A 20,254-nucleotide genomic window follows, 5' to 3' on the forward strand; every position below is an offset into this window, starting at 1 on the left:
CACACACACACACACACACACACACACACACACACACGCACGCACGCACGCACACGCCACCCCAAGTTCTGCCTTCTTCCACCTTACCCTATTTTAGAAGAGCTTTTACAATTCACCTACCATGTGCAAATCTCCTAACTACAGTCATAAGTAACAGATGAAGCCAAATGGCTTGAATTCCTTAATGTCTATTTATAGGGCATCAACATAATTAATCACATACATAAACCTAGTGCGTCTTTTTCTTAAATGACAAACGTAACATCTTTATCATATACAAAATATCTCTTCTACTGCTTACAAAACAAGGCAAAGCAAGGAAGCCTTAAATACAATGTTTTTGCCTCTAATTAATTTTAAAGGCTCACACATCCCTGGTGATTGATAGTGTCAAGATTTCTCAAGCTAAAAGAGGAAGGAAGCAATGAGGAAATGATAGATCTCGGGAGGGGTCGGGGGGTGGGGGGGGAGAAGAGCTCACCATTTGGCCCACTTTGTCTCCAGCTGCAGGTCTTAGTCACCCTACAGATGCTGCCGAGCACCTGCTGTGTGGTAGGGACACAGCTTGACTTCCACTCAAACTATGTTGAAAAGTCTCTCTTCTTAAGCCAACCCCCAGCATCTTCTTTTTCCTTCGTTCTTGGATAACTGTGGATCACGCACTATCACATTTCCTTTTTTAAAGTCTGAAGTAGATGTTAATGTTAAATGAAGGCCTAAGAGATGGCTCAGAGGTTAAGAGCACTGCTTGCTCTTCCAAAGGTCCTGAGTTCAATTACCAGCAACTGCACGGTGGCTCACAACCATCTATAGTGAGATCTGGTGCCCTCTTCTGGTGTGCAGACATACATGGAGCAGGGATTATACATCCACCCAGGACTTCCAGCTGCTCAGCCTCTTCCATCTTTATCTTCCAGTGGAAACAAAATGAAAGGGTTGCATATTCTGCAGAGTTCAGAAGAGGGAGCCACTAGCCACTGACCTAGATAAATGCTGCTGGAGACGACACTGTACTTCATTCTGAGGAGAGACCCTGACATTTTTAAAGGATGAAATAGCCTCTACATGTACTTTGGCAGCTGCTCGACCCTTCTGTACTCTGCTTTGAAAGCATGTGACTAAAGCCCACGATATTCATGGTGATGAAGAGATGAACTGCTGGCAAACAACACTTTTATAAAAACTGTGTTAGGAGTTGACAAGGGCAAAAGGGAAGAAAACACCATGACTGCATAAGAGAAGAGTCATATACGAAAACAGAAGTTTAGGAAGACTAATGCCGTAGTTAATGGCCATACAGAAAACTAAAACAGTTCTCATATCAAAAATAATGGTTATCCTCGTGCCTTTTTTGGCCCCTCACACTGATGGGGAGGAGGGGGATTTACTGTCTGTATGTCATTGCCTGTCTGATAACCAAGGTGACTAATATAAAATCAGGTCAACCAGAAAAGATTTCAGAAGTCTCTTAAAAGTGAAATGCTTAAAACGTGTAGAGTGAAAAGAAGAACATTTCAAAGGAAAGACTTTTAAAAGGCAGTGGTTTGGAAAATATATATATAACCAATTTGAGGAAGTAATGGGATTGACACAAATCCCCAGGCAATCCTTGCATTCCAACCAATTTGACTTCTAAACTAACCTTGGCTCTGCTGTCTCTCCAAGAGTTTCCTGTTTAACCCTGCAATAGTCTGGTGACTTCTTTAACATTTCACATCTGCACTGTCGTCGTCATTTCAGTACAATTTGCCTTAGCTTTTATGCTAATTATTCAGTGTAAAATCCCCCTAGGGAACAGGTGATGCCGCAGTTTGTACAGTGGTTAACACACAATGTTCTCCATTTACTCAGTGACATTTAAAGTCAGCATGCATGCTTTACTCCTGGAATTATCAAACATTTTCAAAGGTAGGACCTGAGTCATTGTGTTGGTTTGCGTAAGAGTGGCCCCCATAGGCTCATACATTTGAATGCTTAGTCATCAGGGAGTAAGTACCATCACTTGAGAAGGATTAGGAGGTGTGGCCTTGTTTAAGTGGGTGTGGCCTTATCGGAAGAAGTGTGTCCCTTTGGGTGAGCTTTGAGGTTTCCAAAACCCAAACTATGCCCAGTGTCACTCTTTTTGCTGCCTGCAGATTCATATGTAGAACTCTCAGCTCCTTCTCCGGCACCATGTCTGCCGGCATGCCACCATGCTCCGTGCCATGAGGATAATGGAGTAAGTCTGAAACCGTAAGGCAGCCCCAGTTAAATGCTTTCTTTCATAAGAGTTGCTGTGGTCGTGGTGTCTCTTCACCACAATAGAATACCAGCTAATACCATCATTAACAGGGGTTACTTGCTTATGTTGTCAATCTTGTAGTTAGGGAGGATTATGCACTAATGTGTTTGATCATCGAAAATATCTAGCAGACCACGGTTTGGTTCACATCCACGGATAAGAAACAAGCCCCGTGTTGAGTAGCTGATAGGAACTACCAGGTGGGCAGCAGAGTCTACCTCTGAGCTTCCTCCTGCTTTTCTGGGTTTTGTCCACAAGACACGTCACTCTGTTAGCCCCATTCTCTTGCTTCCATTGCCTGTCTGAGCCAGCTGTGTTTCTAATAATATGGTGAAATATTTACAAAGCCAAAGTAATTCAGGAAAGTATTCAGAAGGGTGAAATGGACAAAGGCTGGCAGCTAAGTCTCCTGTCCTGGCAGCTCTCCCAGGTAGCTCAACCCCTTTCAGTTTTTGTGAAATGCCAACTGTGGCTAGATTTGTGAAATTCAAATGTCTTAATTCTTTAGCAAAAAAAAAAAAAAAATTTGAAATGCCAGTGGTGTCCCTAATCAAGGGGTTTAGGTTTAGCTTCCCTGAGCACCTCTAACTGGTTTCCTCCCTAAGGTGGTGTGCCAAAGTAGGTACTAGTTTCTTCAAATTAAGGAAATTTTTTTTTATTTTTTATTTTTTGCCTGTATTCTTTGTTCATGTCATGATTAGTCTTCCTTCTGTCTTTATAAACACTTCCTGGGAATTTATTGTTCTTATTTTAAATACATTTTGTTTTTCATCTCATTTTCAGCTAATTCCAGAACTAATAAATGAGAATGCTTGTTACTCCTGACAGATTCATTGCCTTTGACAATAAAGATATTTCCCACCCCACCCCCCCCCCCATTTCATAGATTTTCGCTTTCCTATAATGATGTCAAAATGTTATTGATACATCTATTAACTGAATGACAAGAAGCACAATCAATGAGACAGTGTAGTCCAGGTCAGAGTGTCCAGTGGGGTCATACCTTGCAGCCTTGACAACACATATCACTATGCACCTAGACCACAAACACCTCCACTGAGGCAAACATCTGATTTTCTCCAGCCTTTTGGGAACATTTAGGAACATTAGATAAACAGGAGAAAATGCCAAACCATGGCACAAATAAATAGGCTCTCTAATGAGATTTTTCTCCCTCTCAGTTGAAAAGCATTTCTAAAGATCTGTGACCCAGGAAAATAATGTCTTAGTGTGAAACATTCTAGAATTCTGTCAAGAATTCTATAGTTTCCTAACATGATATTGCCATTAAATATAATCTGTAACTATGGCTTCCAGAAGCTGTGAGAGCACTTAGAAGTTTCTGGGAGGGAGGGAGGGAGGGAGGGAATAAGAGAGGGAGGGAGGGAGGGAGGGAGGGAGGGAGGGAGAGAGAGAGGCCTGCAGCTTCCAGGACACAGCAATCTCCATGGCAGGCATTTGCATCATCTTGCACTTTATAGTAGCAATGTGAGGATTAAAAAAAAAACTACAAGCCTGCTGTGATGGTGGACGCCTTTAATCCCAGTGCTCAGGGAGGCAGAGGCAGGCAGATCTCTGTGAGTTCAAGGCCAGCCTGGCCTACAAAGCAAGCACTACAAGGACACAGTAAATTTACCATAGCTAATTTGTTTTAATTACATTGATTTACTTAGATCTTTTGGTGTGTGTGCCCAGGCTCTCCTGTACTATGTCAAGTGTGTGGACAGCTTGCTGAAAACATTTCTTTTCTTCCACTATGTGGAGGCTGCAGAGAAAACTCAGGACATCAGGATGGCACCAAGTTTACTATTCTAAAAATGGTCTTTAAACAAAATTGTACTTTGTGAGTCTTTTGGAGTAGCAATGCATACCTGTAATGAATTAATCAGGTTTCAAATATTGTGAGAGAAAATAAAAGTAGCTATTGAAATAAATGAAAGCAAATTCAGCAGGCATAGAAGAGTATCCCCATTGTAACTGCGAGAGACAGCAAAGTTAGGAGCATTCCATTGCTCACTTTCCCCTCTAAAAGTCATTAACTTTTAACTCATGTCATATTCCCCCAGTATTTCCCATTCTCATACACAAATAGTCTCTATGGATTGTGAGAGTGAAGTGGAAGCATTTCCTGGAACTAGGAGCAGTGTTGGGAAAGCATCACATCAGAGCACACTGTCACGGTGAGCTTAATGTCGTCATCAACTCTAAGCATCCTAAGCTGCATACACAAAGAGCAAAGCAACGTCCAGCAGCTGCCCAAACACTGCAGCCCCAGCAAAAGGCACAGAGATTTGATTTGGCTGAATTCATGTGAAGGATGAAGCAGAGTGGTGTTCTTTCTTTATTTTTATTTAAAAATAAAACCAGTATATTTGTAATATAGGAAGAGCAGAACGCCAAATCCCTAAAGAAAGGCTCCTCCTCCCTCCCTTTCTCCCTCCCTCCCTTTCTCCCTCCCTCCCTCCCTCCCCCCCCCCGTGTCTCCTCTCTTTCTGTGTCTCTCTTTGTCTTTCTGTCTCTGACGCTCTGTCTCTCCCTCATGATTTCTCCTCTTTTCTCTCTCCTGTCTACGTTGAAAACATATTTCCAACCAATACGCCAGTCTCTATAATGTTAGCTCCCTCTAAAATGTATGCTGAAATTTAATTTCCATTGTTAATGGTCCTAAGAGAAGGATACTTTGGCCTGGTGTGATGGCACACACATTTAATTCCAGCACTTAGAAGGCAGAGGCAAACAGATCTCTGAGTTCCAGACCAATGTGGTCTACATAGCAAGTTCCAGGCCAGCCAGAGCTACATAGAGAGACTGTTTCAAAAAACAAAAAATAAAAAAATGGGAGGGGGAGATACCTTTAAGCCACAAGGAGTCTGTTCTCATGACTATACTAATGTCGCTATGGTTGGAGTGGGATAGTTACAGACTCTGACCCCTGTCCCTTGCCCATGATGCAGAACAAAGACATTCACAGACTATGCTGCCTAGTTAGAGCCAAATCAAAGTCTAACCATTGAAAAAAACAAACAAACCTAGCCATGTCTGGTGATGAGAGGGAATCTCACTGAGAAATTGCCTACATTGGATTGGCCTGTAGGGAATTCTATAGGAATAGGTTTTATTATTATTATTACTAATGATTGCTGTGGGAAAGCCCAGGCTGCTGTGGAAAGCACCACCCCCAAACTGGTGGTCCTGAGTTGTATAAGAAAGCAAACCAATCAAGCCCTGGGGAGCATGCCAGAATGCAATGTTCCTCCATGGTTGGCCTCTGTTTCAGTTCCTGCCTTGAACTCCTGCCCTGACTTCCCCCACGAGTGAATGAGAAGTTATAAGAGTTGCATTTCAGTCATGGTGTTTATCAGAGCAAAAAAAAGTAAATTAGGACATAGAGGCAGATTAGCCAAGACATCCCAGCCTCTGGATGAGGAACGAAATAAAACGGCCATCAATTGTCATGGCTGCGGTCTTCTGTCATCCAGCGGAAAGCAGAGTGTGCTCTTACAGCACTTTGGGCCTGCTGTATGGTGCTTATTTGTTGTTAGCACTGAAACACCCATTCCAAACTTCAAGTTCGCAGGAGTGGAGGAAGATGTGTCAACAACCTTACACCTTTCCTTAAATTTCTTCCTTCCTCTCATTTGCTCAGCTATCTGCAAACCACAGCTGTCTCTGAGAGGACATTATGCATTTCCGTTACAATTTTCTCTATGAGGCCAGCAGCTGGCTCTTCAGTGTGGCTTCAATTCCTAACCATGTTCTCTGATAATCTTTCGAAATGTCAACTCCTCAAAAAGGGTTTTCTCACATTTTGACCCAAACAAAAATGCCTTAAATTTCTCATTTACTTCTCATGTGTTCAGAGACTTCCTTTCTTGCTAGCATCTGGGCTTCTTAGAGCAGAGCTAGAGATCACATGGTATGCCTGTGCTGGTTCCATAGGTGTTCCCTTTCTCCAGCACTTAAGCCTATGGGATGGTGAGGGCTCATCCACCGAAATGCTTGCCCAAGGCTGGCCCCACTTATGACAATGGCAGTGGACATGTACCAACACATGGCGCCCTCAAGCCAGAGACCATTTCCGTCTTTATCACTCTGTGCCCAGAACCTAACAAATAGCTGGCACCTGGAAAATACTTAATCATCAAGTTTAATTGTGATGTTGTAAACTTTGCCTCTCAGAAGTCAAGTCAAGGTCTAACCATAAGAACCATCACTTCTTCCAGTTAATGTGTTCAGATGGAGGCTGGCTCGGTGGAGAGAAGGCAGTAGTCATCATGACTGACAGCCTGAGATTGAGAAGGCAAAGGTAGGCGAGACCTGACAGTAGCAAGGTGTCTTCTGACATCCAACAAGAATAGACATGAGTGGCTGATTAAAATTTGTTTCTGTAGTTGTTTTTGTTGGAACATGGTCAAAAGAATGAACCATGGTGAACAAGGCCTCAGGGAACTGTTAGAGAGGCTCCAGGGGAAAAAAAAAGACAGAGGGTCTTTTACCTCAGATGTATTTCATTTTCTGGATTGTTCTTGAAAATGATTTCATGCCTCCTGTGTGAAACACTTACATCCAAATTATAAGGTATGTCTATTCTTGTTGGATGTCAGAAGTAGCTATAGCACCCACTCTGGTCAGTGCACCTGAACCTGGGCATGCCCCTCTGCCTTGCTCTCGTGCTTTTCCAGATAGAATATATAGTACATACCAGGCAGTTGTGTTTCAATCGGCCTATCCTGAGAAAGCTCTGGGAAAGGCTGCTCTGTTAGTATTTAGTATGTGCTTACTGACATCTGTTTACATGGATTTCTGAATTCAAACTTCCTTGAATCATTGTTTCTTTCTTACCTTCATGAACAAACATTTACTGATGCCTACATCACATATGTGTGTGTATATATGCAGAGCCAACACAATGAGCACAGAAACATATATACATATACATGGAGAGTTTATATATATATATATATATATATATATATATATATATATATACATGTAAATGTATAAGAGTTCTAATGAACTGCAGGGGTATAAATACCATTTTGGAGCCTTTAAAATAAAATATTTTACTACATTCAAAATACAAAGCATAAGGGAGGGAGGGTGGGAACCGGGAGGAGAGGAGGGAGGGGGATATGACCGAGATATAAAGTGAATTAATTAATTAATTATAAATTCAAAACTTAAATCAATGGATGACTAGAGTGCAGGAGAAGAAGGGGTGAGGAAGTGTCTGCTCTTTGGTTACGGGTTTCTTTCTTCAGGGATAGAAAAAATGGCTCTAAAGTGGGTTATACTAGTGGTTGTACCTCTGAGAATGCATTGGAAACTGCTACTTAAACTGCTATTTAAACTCTACGTTTAATTAGATAACATGGGGTGTGCAAATTATTTTTCAGTAAAGGCAATTCAAAACCATAGCTCTCGCTCTAATACTTAAAAAAGGAAAGCAAATTCTGAGTACCAGAGTATCTTCACATAAATCAAACTACACGTGCAGAGACACAGGGACAGAGACAGAGACAGAGACAGAGAGAAGGAGAAGCAGGCATGCATGGCTCAGGGCCCGAGGGAGCAGAAGTGGGCTGGTGGCTGTTATAAAGAGAATCCAGAAGAAGGAAAAGAGTGCAAAGAAATGTACAGTCTCAGCATTTCCTACGAATGCAGATACTTTTGCCAACAGAGCAATGACTGTTTCCCTTCATGTAAATCTACAGGCATTTTGTCATTTCGTTATCTATTATAGCAAATATCCCAATAGGATCACTAGGAGTGCGTTCGGTTGTGTGCTCCCTGTGTTGGCTGTGCAAGCCATGAGACCAGTTTCCGTAGCCATGGTCAGGCAGTTGCAGCAACTACACTTGGAAGCCCCTGAAAACAGGCTCCTCTCCTTCCACCCTCACCAAGCTTCCACACTGATGAGCTCAGTATTCTCTGCCAGGCCCAGGGGGTGGGATAGTAGCACGTTCTCCATCACTAACTAGATTTTCCTGTCCTTGGGCAAATCACAGTGCCTCATCTCCTGATCTGAAAAACTGGGAAAGATATAACACCAAAGTCCCCTCAACTATCGTACAGAGCTTACAAATATCAGACCCATACCAAACACAGCCATGCTGACACAGGTAGGCATCCAAAACCTGTTAGCCCTATCCTTGCAAGCAAGTTTCTTACCTTTTCTAGGTCTTGGTTTTCTCATTTGAAAAGACTGCACAGACATAACCACCCCCAACTTAGAGCAAATGACAATCACAGGACAGACATGAACATGCTTCCAAGTGCATGACTTCTATACAAAAACCAGCAGGGGGGAAAAAAGTCCCAGAATCGTAAACTAAGAAATGACCTTCCTTCAGTTGAGAGTGCTTGTTCGTCCTGATTCTCTGTTCTCTGTGAGAAATGTTCCACGAAGGGCCAGTGGAGCTCGCAGCGCAGATGACAGTGTAGGGACAAAGGCATTCTTGACACTCAGCTTCCAGAGCCAGCTTTTAGGCTGTATCTACATCTAGAACCTTGAGGCTTTTGCTACACTGCAGAGGGAACTACAAACACACTATACAAAAATGTCAGAGCATCCTCTGAGGATCAGAAGAGGTCTCTGCCCTGAGCCTCCCACTGTTTAGTTCTGTGAATACTTCCTGGAGCCTCAGTTCATAGAGCAAGCCATCAACTGAGCAGGGGAGGGTAGCGTGACCTCCAACGAAGGGAAAGGGCGGCATCTTGCCAAAAGTGGGGAAGAGAAGATGGCAGTGATGAGCAACAGCCTCCGAATTACTCCCAAAGGTCAGCCTGACCTTTCACATTCAAGCTACTGTACAGTGTGTCCCAGTTCATATTTTCAGCACAATCTTGCAATTTTCCAGTCCTGGTGAACTTAGAGCCAAAATTCAAGATGCATATACCAAGCCCTTAAACCAAAGCAAGAATTGTCCCCATACATGGTAAATAAAGCTTAGTTCAAAACACCCTAGGTTCAATCTGCAGCACCAGAGAGAGGGAGGGAGGGGGAGGGGGAAGAGAGAGAGAGAGAATATTGAATAGTGATTGTTTCTATTTCAAAAGTACCATATGGTTGTTGTATAAGACTATGGAAATGATATGCCTGTATAAAATACAGAAATAATCGATGTTGCCGTACTTGGAAACTATCCAAATTATTATATCTGCTTGAATGCATGAAGCCCCACGTACACATGACAAAAACAGCTGGGACCTCTGCCCTGGAGGAAGTCCACAGGAGCCCTTCTTCTGGTCCTTTAATTAATGTCACTCTTTTGGGCTGTCCTTATTTCAAATCTCCTTCCAATACTTCCCGTTCAAGTTTTTTTTTTTTATATATATTACTGATCACGTGTGAACTCAGTATAAGTTAATAGTTATGTTGATTCATATGTTTTATATATATTCAGAAAAATAGAAGGTCATAAGTGAATTTATTGAATCTTTATTATGAAATTTGGGTTTTTAAAATTTTTCTCTCCTCTCCCTAAAATAACTGTAAGTGTTTTTAAAAGATAACTTCTTTTTTAAAAACTGTGTTAAGGTATGCATCCCTATATCTTGATGCTGAACACTATCTACATTTCTAGAAGCATTGAAGAATTTGAAAGTCAGGCAACAAATATAAGTATTGCATAATCCTATCTTCCCTACATACACATATATATGCAAGTCCAGATTGATACATAACTCCCAGCTATATAACAAGCTCTGTCGTGTACTTGGGAAATATAGAAGAGAAAATCATACACAGGAAATACACATATGAAAAACAATGAAGGCACGTTAGTGGGCATCCCACAGAGATACTGAAGTTTGCTACGTAAGTGTACAAATAGCCCAGATATGGGACCCACCGACAGAGGAGTACGTGAAGAATTGTGCTGTAGACACACGATAGAAGCAAAGAGGGTCTTGTTTGGGAAAACAACAGCCAGACTGGGAGTCAGAAAGGCAAATCTCACATGCTTTCGTTCATGGGAAATCCAAACCGAAAAGGCATCTGCACATGTGCACACATGAGGGGTAAGGGCAAAAGGACGACTGGAGACGAGGAAGCCGACCACCGACGGTGAGCTGCAGAAGAGGGCAGCGCCGGAAATACGAGCAAGGAACAGTGATACACAAACATGTGTGACAAAAGCCAGGAAGGCAGACTGTTTAAATGTGACTATATTCTTTTAATTAAAAAAAAAAGATAGTGATGATGCAATTTGGTAGGCAGAGCTACAAATTGTCTGGGGAAGAACTGAAACCATTTAGCTTCTGAGACAAAATGTCTGCCTGCGTGACGGGAACTTCACTGGCCACGTTGCCAGCCAGGGATGATACAATCTGCCACCCCAAACACCATTTTACAAGCAACGCTGCAACTCCTAAAAAAATCACTGATCACGGTGCTGTAGCGCTGGTAAAGCATGAATCGTTATTGCTTTAACATGACGTACGGTGTCTAAGCCGGAATGTAGGCCGGAAGCTGGAGATCCGGAGGACTGAAAAGAGCGAGTCCACTTTCCCCGAATCCCATCCGAGCTCTCATGTTTGCCGAAGTGTTGAAATCACAAGGAGGGCCATCTGTTGTTTTTCTGGGGGGGGGGGGGGGGGGGGGTGGGTGTGTGTGTGTGTGTGTGTGTGTGTGTGTGTGTGTGTGTGTGTGTGTGTGTGTGTGTGTGTGTGTGTGTGTGTGTGTGTGTGTGTGTGTGTGTGTGTGTGTGTGTGTGTGTGTGTGTGTTTTAATTTTGCCCTCCTCTCCTACATTAATACACCAAAGAAACCCAATAGGACAGATATGCCTGTCCTGTTTGCCATCAGTACAGTGTGTCATTTGTAAGTTCATCCAGTGTCTTCCATCCATTACGGGGTGTGGAGCAGCTAAGAATAGCTGTGGAACTTGAGGCTAAGCTGCTTGCCGGGAAGCACTAAGCCTACAGCGTGACTCACTCAGCACGGATGTAAATTCCTGTAGTGTGCTGATGAAGGGCCCTTTCAGAAGAAGGGGGAAGTTCTCTCATACGCTCTCCTAGTCGCTATGACCTATGACAGACCGCTAAGAACTTTTACCACTCAGTCTTTCTGTGACAAAATAAGCAAGTTGTAGACGGGTGGGTTTCCTGGGATTTGGTAAGTTCAAATTACAAAACTGGAAGGTTTCCATGCCAGAAAATTGAAACTCTGAATTAAACTTTCGCTCGTAAACATCTCCACAGGAGTAGACAGTAGAACAGAGATTTGAGTGTCCTGAGAGGGTGTAGAGCACTTCCTGCTTCAAGTAATTACTGAATTGTCTGTTGTATCAGTTATTGGTATAATTGTCTCAGCCCAATATCGCAAAACATCCAGACAGACACAATTCTCAAACCCACACTTAAAAATCTGCAAGCATGATGACAATAACAACAGAAAAGTATTCAACTCAGCAGTCTCCTCGGAGTTTTCTGTGTAGTTTCTATTTTTCTTGTTCCAATGGTATTATGACAGTACATTTACATTATGAATGTATTTACATTATGCTCGGTTACCTACCTCCAAGTCACAAATGCCATGATCACATCAGCACACTGTAGCTGACATGACTTTTTCCCCATTATAATTTTACAACCACTTGCTACGGTGAGTCAAAAACTTAGTATCATGCCACTTGAACTTTATAATGACATTGTATGTACATCTCTGGCTATAGTAATCAAGGCTACAGGTTATAGATTTTTACTCTGTTTTTCTGGAATGAGAATCAGGAGAGAGAAAAAGACAAATGGCTCTAAACTATGCCAGAAGAATAGGATGGATTCTTATTGTACTCGTGGGAGGTTTGAAAGACAGAAAAATATAGTTATTTACTGATAGGCAAGGAAGTCAAAGAATCTGGTCATTTCTGATTGTTACCCTAAGAAATAATTGTTATTTGACTGCTTTGAACCACAAAAACAAACTTCCATATAGTGGAACCCATTGGAAGGCTTAAGATGTGAGCATGAGACCCAGGGGGCCGAGCTTCAAGCTCCATGTTGCATATTCTGGCACTGTGTCCCTGGCATGTAAGGTCAACACAGAGAAGCCAAGGGATAAACACACAAAAATATCATGACAGCAGTAAGCCTGTGTGAACGCACTTGATTGTGTCACCAATGCTCTGGGATTTCATAATACAGGCCATATCCTCCCATCCTTAGAGTAGTGTCAGCCGGTGAATTCCTTTTAAATACAGCCATTTCAACTAGATTTCTGCTGTCAACAAAGAGATACGGGAAATACTAGGCTGGTAAAAGTCTATGGCAAGTGTTCTCTATCTATAAAGTATATCTAATGTTCACCATACTGCTAGTCGATAGCAAGTGTCCTAAATTAAAATGTAGGGAGACCACGCTTTTGTAATATGGAACTTTACACTTAGATGAGAAGAGAGATCACCCATTCCCAGAGGAACTGAGACCCAGAAGGCTAGAGAACTTTTTATAATCAAACTGCTCTTATTTGGACATCTATTGTCTTAACCCAAACTTTCTCTTACCCATGTGTTCGGTTTAAAACACTGTATATTATATTTTTAATAATACAGATAATAATATTATATTATTATCTGAAATGCAGGTGCTCTCAGAATTAACTAAGGCTTAAGATACATATGAGAAGCCCTCGGGCACAGATAAAGAAGTGAAAAGGGACAGCCTACCTTCAAGCTGAGTAGAGAAGTATTTTTTGCGTGTTTAGAACTTTGTTTATTTTCAAATAAGATTGGGTAATAATCAGTAAATTATAGTTTTTCTACTTATGCTTTATTACTCATTTGTTTTATTACTCATTCTTTGCCTTTGTGCTACAGTTTTTTTAAAAAGACAAGGAAAAAACTCAGTATTTGAAGTGTCTTTTTTTAAGGATGAATTATTAATCAATTCCAAGAATTTAAATTGAACTCAGGTACATAAAAAGCCCAACATAGCACAGTGTGGGAAGTGTCTGATATTTACAGTAGAAATAGCCACTCAGATATTGTCCATTGGGTAAACTGTAGGTCCAATGAGAAGACAGGGTGTGTGGGTACAAAGGACAGTGGGGATCCAGAGGCACAGAAAAGGAGCAAACTCTTTCCAAAAGACTGAGGGAGACTTCACTGACAAAATGACCTTTACACTGGCTTTACTGAAGACTCGCGTCTCAGAGGCCTGACCCAGACAGGGGACAGCACAATAGCGCCTCATCCTTGGCAAAGAGCCTGAGTGCAGATAGGTCATGGTGTGTTTCTAAGCTAGAGTCACAGACCCAAAGAGATCATAGGAAAGTTTGTTAAAAAAATAAATAATAATAATAATAATAATAATAGCAGGTGCGGCCTGCTGAGAGAGCTTAGTGAGTTCATGGGCTTCGAGTATTGTCAGAGCCAGGGTGCCAACACAGTGTCGTGCTTTATATTTGCTGACGTATAAAGCATGCATCCTGTTTCACACTATTTCAACCAAAACAAAACTGCCTTCTCTCCCAGAATTCTGCGGTTGTGCATTAATGTCTTTTGAGTGTTCCTTTTAACATATTCAATGTAGCACCCTTTACAGGAGGAAAAGGCAAAATGAAATTAAAATCTCAAAGGAGGACCAATCTAATACCTAGCAGAAGGTTGTCAAATAAAGTACAATATTCAAACCGTAAAAACATTGTCTAGTTAAGTGTACAGTGGAGGAAGACTGGATGAGGGCCACAGTGTCCAAATGTAGTAAACGGAAGGATGCTAAGGACTCTAGACAGAACTAATGCATGTGTGAGTGTAGAAAACGTGGGAAAATTACCCCAAAGCATTAATAGTGGTCCCCTTGTATAGGAAGGTGGAAATGTTGCGTGTGTTTTCAGTTTTTTCTATTTGCTTATTTATGTGTGCATGCGTGAATATGTCTGTGTCTGTGTGTGTGTGTGTCTGTGTGTGTGTGTGTGTCTGTGTGTGTGTGTGTGTGTGTGTGATATACAAGCCTAATTCCTTACTTGTGTGAAAATAATCTTAAAATATACATAAACTCTGGGATTCTTGTGCTTACTTGAAAAATGGTAAATCAATGCATGTCCATTCTCTTTTTCCTGAAATAAAAACTCCCATGCCCACTGTACAATTCCATCAAGTCCTTAAGTCAAACCTAAATTCATTTCCTTGATTCCAGAATACTTTTTAAGCTTCCAGAAACATTTCAATCAGAAAACATGCAATGTTGCGCTTTAGCATAGTAAAATTTTACATCGCTTTCTTTTTAAGTAACTGAAAGAAAGAATTAAACTCTTTAATTTCTTTTGAGTACCATCTCACAAAAATTCTCCAAAACTACTTGATGACAACACAGAGGATTTGTATTAGATTAGTAATCTTATGACAGAAGAGCTCAACATTAAATGCATTAAATAAGGGGTTTGAGGTGGGGGGTGCAGAGAACTATAGAACCTGCCCTGTGATATAAAAAAAAAAAAAAAAAAAAAAAAAAGCATCTCCACATGCCAAGCCTGTATCTTAGTCATACCCGTCCCTCACGTTGTAAACACCAGATAGGTTCCCCATTCGCTGACCTGCATCTAACAGTTACCATTGTGGGACCTGAATTGAGGATCCGGTGAATCCCATCAACCCTATCCAGCAGGTGTGTAATATGGCTGTGATTCAAAAAAAAAAAAAAAAAAAAAAAAAAAAAAAAGAATCAGCCATAAGTAATATCAAGGCCAAGGCTTATCAATGGCACAAAAACACTGAGCTGGCAGGGGCACAGACACATTTAGGAAAGTCTTGCTTGGCTGCTCCTGGTGTTCAGCTCTTTACATAAAGCACATGTGTTTAGCCTGTGTTGAGAAGCAGAAGTGCCAAGAATGGTGTTCAATTACCAACATCAGGACCTCCCACCAGACAGATGAACTGTCTCTGGTCTTTGGTGAACCTTAGGTTTTCATTCACAGCCCAGATTAAGAAGACTGATCAGTGTAAAGAATACTGACACCGAGCCTGAAGAGAATAAACACACTTGGGATATTAATGACGCCCTTTTTTTTTTTTAAAGTCATTATATCTTATAGATTTTCAAGGAAGGTTTCCATTGGCATCTGGCCCTCCTCACTATCTGTGTTTTTCTCTTTGGAGCAGCCCTGAGAACTAAACAGAGGAGCTAAGTCATGACTGTCAAAAATCAGGGTTCAAACATAACAAAAAATATTCAGCTCATGCAAAGGCAGTAATAGAGAGCACACAGTCTAAGACTCGGCCAAAATAAGGCTCCTTCTCATCTTCTCCCTTCAGTCTGCTCACTACCGTTTAAGCACAGTGTTGGTTAATAATCATAAAGTGTAGTGGTAAATAGTCATAATCACCACGGGTTCAGCCCCAAGCCTTCTGCACCCTGAGAACCAGTCTCCTTTGGATGAGAAACACTGTAGCCCCGCCTTCATCTTTCGCTCTCCCTCTTCCTCCGTAGACAAAGCCCGCCCCTTTCTTTGGGTTTTCCTAATAGAGCAAGTGAGCTAGCACCACGCAGCTTGACGCAGTCATATCCGCATGACCCTCGCTTCCTGATGCCCTCCTTATCACTCTTCTCTTCCATGTTAATGAAATGCTACCTCGAAATCCCCATCACCCTAACTACGGCTTCTTTCCAACATCATATCTCATTCCCTGGAGGTAGGACAGTTGTCTCTCCTCCTGCCGGGTTAGCATCTTACTTCTTAATCCTTCCCGTCTGTGCCTGTTTGGTATTAATACTGACAGCCTTTTCAGAAACCTAAGTTCAAAGTAAAACCTGACTTTTTCCTCAAAAACATGGCTCTAAGTCCCACTACACTTCCTCCACCTCTGACAAACATCACCGCACTTCACCTAGCCATTGCTACTGGGAATAAATTATAAAATACAAATGATGTGCTTGGCACTGTACTTACCGCATGGCAAACTCCACACACTGAATTGTCTTAAGATGGGTATTGATTTTGTTATTGTCTGGCCTACAAACGCAGCTTCATTTTGGTACTTCTTAATTGACGTTCACCAATGAGAGCAAGTCAGTGGATCAGCAGGGCTCCTTCGCTGTCTAGCTCTGAAGCTGTTTTCTTCCTGTGCACCCCCACAACTCTGAACTCTCTTCCCACCTCCCTGTATGGATCCCTCTCTGCCATTGTATTATTTCCTTCATTTTCACATGTAAACATCATTTTTCTTGGCTTGCTGTTGAACATAGCCTTGTGTGCCAGCACTTAAAAATTATATATAAGGAAAATACTGAGCTAAGGGACACTCACATGTGGAAGAAAACAATAAGAAATGGTTATGTTGGATATGGTGTCCCTTAGCTCAGTTTTATCCTAATACATAATTTCTTAGTAGTGGCACACAGGGTTATGCTCAACAGCAAGCAAAGAAAAATATCTAAATAACCAGCTCAAAAAAACGTGGCTGTATTAGTGGCTTTCCTATTGTTGTGATAAAACACCAAGAACAAGGAACTTGCAGAAGGAGTGGTTTGTTTGGAGATTATGGTTCCTGAGGTCTAGATCCATCACCATCATGGCGGGGAGCATGGTAACAGGCACTGCACTGGAGTGGCATCTGAGAACTCACAAACTGTTCATAGCAAGCAGAGAGGGTGCACTGGAAATGGTGCAAGGTGAAACCTCAAAGCCCACCTCCAGTGACACTCGTCCTCCTCATCCTCCCCAAAGAGCCACCAACTGGAAATCAAGTATCCAAAGGCTGCAAACTTGGGATAGTGATCTCATTCAAACCGCTGCGGGCGTCACTCCCTGTCTGGGGAAGATGACAAATCATACACACTGTTGTTCCAGCTCTGTGTGTGCAGTCCAATACTGTGCAGGTTGAATTGGCAGAAACTCAGGTAAATGCCCTCAATGAGAAAAGTTGTTGTGTCCATAAAATGTGTTCTTCTTTAATGGTTAGAAGATCAGGTTTCCAAGCCCCAGGTTCATTACAACACATATCCTCTTTCCTTGACCCTTGGTCCTGTCTTCCCCTCTCCTAGTAGCCAATGAGGCTATGACCACTGCTCACATATCTTGCCTGAGTGGCTCCTTCCTTTTCATTCACTGACTCTTGCTTGGTTCCCATCATCTGCCTCAAGAACAGTTTGAGTAGGAATCACAGAGTCAGAAGAGAAACCTCTCAAGAATTATGAACATCTCAGTTGAGAAAATACTTCTCTGATCTAATTTCCAATTCTGAACTATTTTCATTACTGATTATTTTATTTCTAGATATCGGTTTCTTGGGTTTAATACAGATCAAATAATATACTCTTTGTTTGCAAGCAAATATAAACTGCACGCAGGGTAACCATTTGCTATTGCTTTCTTCCACATGTGAGTGCCCCTTAGCTCAGCTTTATTCTAATATATAATTCCTAAGTGCAGGACACACAATGCTTGCTTAACAGCAAGGAAAGGAAAATATCTAAGTAACTATCTAGATATCTGGAACAAAAAACAATCTCTGAAAACCAAGATGTTTCTCTGTTCCTATTTCATTGGCAAGAAAGTGAAGCACATCCAAAGTTTATTCTCTCTGGAGTTCTGACTATATTTTAAGAAAGTGGCCAATAATGTGAAGTTCACAATGCATTGTCATGATCTCATAAACAAAATCTGAATGTCAAACAATCATACATTATTCAAATAATTCAGAGAAAAGCCATAGAACATGAGACCATGAAGATACTGGGCATGACTTACAAAAATGGCACAGTCAACACCATAACATATCACTGACTGTGGAAGGAGGGTTCCTGCAGGCTTACAGCTGGCAGGGGAACAATCCAGGTAAGAGAAAAATGAAACTCGAAGGAGCCTGGCTTAGGTAACTGGTGCTAGGCCAAACTTCTTGGAATCTAACAACAGTTGGTTTAGTTTAGTCATGTTTAAGCACAGAACAACTTTGAGAAAAAATGTTTTCTGATAACAATTAACTCCGTCCCAAGTACACAAGTAACTTAATGCATGTTTACACTGAAATTCTTTACAAAATACATCTGACCTCTTTCACAAAGATGGATAATGTTGACTCAGAAATTGTGCCCAGGATTTAGGATCTAGAGAAAGTAACCGAGGTAAATATAATGCCCGTAGGTGTCAGAATTGGCTTGGCCCTAAGATGACATAGAAGACACTTAGGCTGTTGTAAAGTACAAGTGGCATCATTCATAAGGATGCATATTATGGCCTAGAAGTAGTGCTCAAGATTTAGGAGGAAAGGGTCTGAGATATGCAAAATAATTCTGGCAGATATGTGAAGAGCCTAGCTCATCAGATAGCAAAGTATCACCTGGTTATCAACTATATTTCGCACTCGCCCCCCCTGCAACATTCCAGGTGAAACAGCTGAATACTTCCTTCCTTTGACAGATATACTGTGAGTTTAATTTTTCCTGGCTTCTCCAGTGCTTATCTGTGTGCACAAGGGCGTCTTGCCCTCTGCATCTGAATATGACTTATAATCACAAATCTTAAGACATCATCACGGGTCAAGAGAAAAGGTGGTGGACATCACATGATGTCATTATACTGTAAGAAACACATGGCAAGGTTAGCCTGGGGATGCAGAGTAGAGCTCATAGGGAGCTTGCTTTCTTTGTTAACTGCGTTTTATATGTTCTATAATAAAATGTGTTAAGTTATCCAACGAAGAAAAGGCAATGTGCGTAACTTTAGCGTCACTGGTCCTCCCTACACAAAATCAATATCTATGCCAAGAGGATAGCCTTCATTCATCGATGTCTAAGTTAGAATTAACCAAGTAGAATGTTTATTGTAACATATTTTCATGGAAATCTTGGGAGATGGGAGAGGCTAGTTTCTAGCTCTCAGGGAATAGTAGTCCTGGTGACCAGGGTGGTCAAAGTAAAGGGAGAGAAAAAAATTACAGCTTCTCCACTTAATAACCTTGCCTAGAGGGGGCCCCGACACTAGGAACAACTGACCTTAAAGAAAGGCAGAATTAGAGGCCCTGCCAAGTGTTCTGGTCCTCTTTCCACACCCATAGCGACTCTATTAATAACAAAATAGGTCATGATGATTCATGGAGAACTCAACTTCAGTTTTTTGCCACTAGCACATTCCTTGAGAAGCTTAAGGATCTTAAAAATTGGTCTTCATGCATTGTGCCCCCATGCCTCATGAATTTCTAATGAGGACAATATAATTTGACGATTGGAAGCCAAGTTTAAAATAGCTATGTTGAAATGCAATGCCTTTAAATAAAACTCTGAGATTTCCTGCATGTCAAATACTGTGCTCACCCCCATGAGCCAGTCCTCTGTGACACAACCTCAGCCTCAGTCTGCTCTGCCGTGTCAGGGATTGGAAGCAAGGGAACACACTTCAGCAGCACTAAACAAAGACCTTTTTTTAGGGTTACTGTTCAAGTAGGAGTTTATTAATTTCACTAAAGAAACGCCACCTACAGGTTCCACAGTGTAAGTACAATTAAGCAATGCTTTTAGAATGAGCCTGTCCCCAAGCAGAGAAGAACAATCTGATTTATGTGGGAAAGGATACCACACAAACAGTGTCTAGTCCAGCATGCCTCATGCAGACCCATCTCTAGCCCAGTCAGTGGAGAACATCTGCTTGACATTCTGTATCCATTCACTATGAAAGAAAAGTGGCAGCTCTTAAAATTGGTTGTGGCTTTTAATTCTTGAGCCAGGAACCAGGGACCAAGGTAATTAACACATTTGTCAAACGAAGGTCCAAATATCTACAGTGACCAGGCTGCTAACTGCCTTTGCTATGCACTGCTGCCTTTGCTATGCACTGCTGCCTTTGCTATGCACTGCTGCCTTTGCTATGCACTGCTGCCTTTGCTATGCATTGCTGCCTTTGCTATACACTGATGCCTTTGCTATGCACTGATGCCTTTGCTATGCATTGCTGCCTTTGCTATGCATTGCTGCATTTACTATGCATTTCTGCCTTTGCTATGCACTGCTGCCTTTGCTATGCACTGATGCCTTTGCTATG

The sequence above is a fragment of the Acomys russatus genome, chromosome 32 (genome assembly GCF_903995435.1).
Source record: "Acomys russatus chromosome 32, mAcoRus1.1, whole genome shotgun sequence".
Classification (NCBI taxonomy): Eukaryota; Metazoa; Chordata; class Mammalia; order Rodentia; family Muridae; genus Acomys; species Acomys russatus.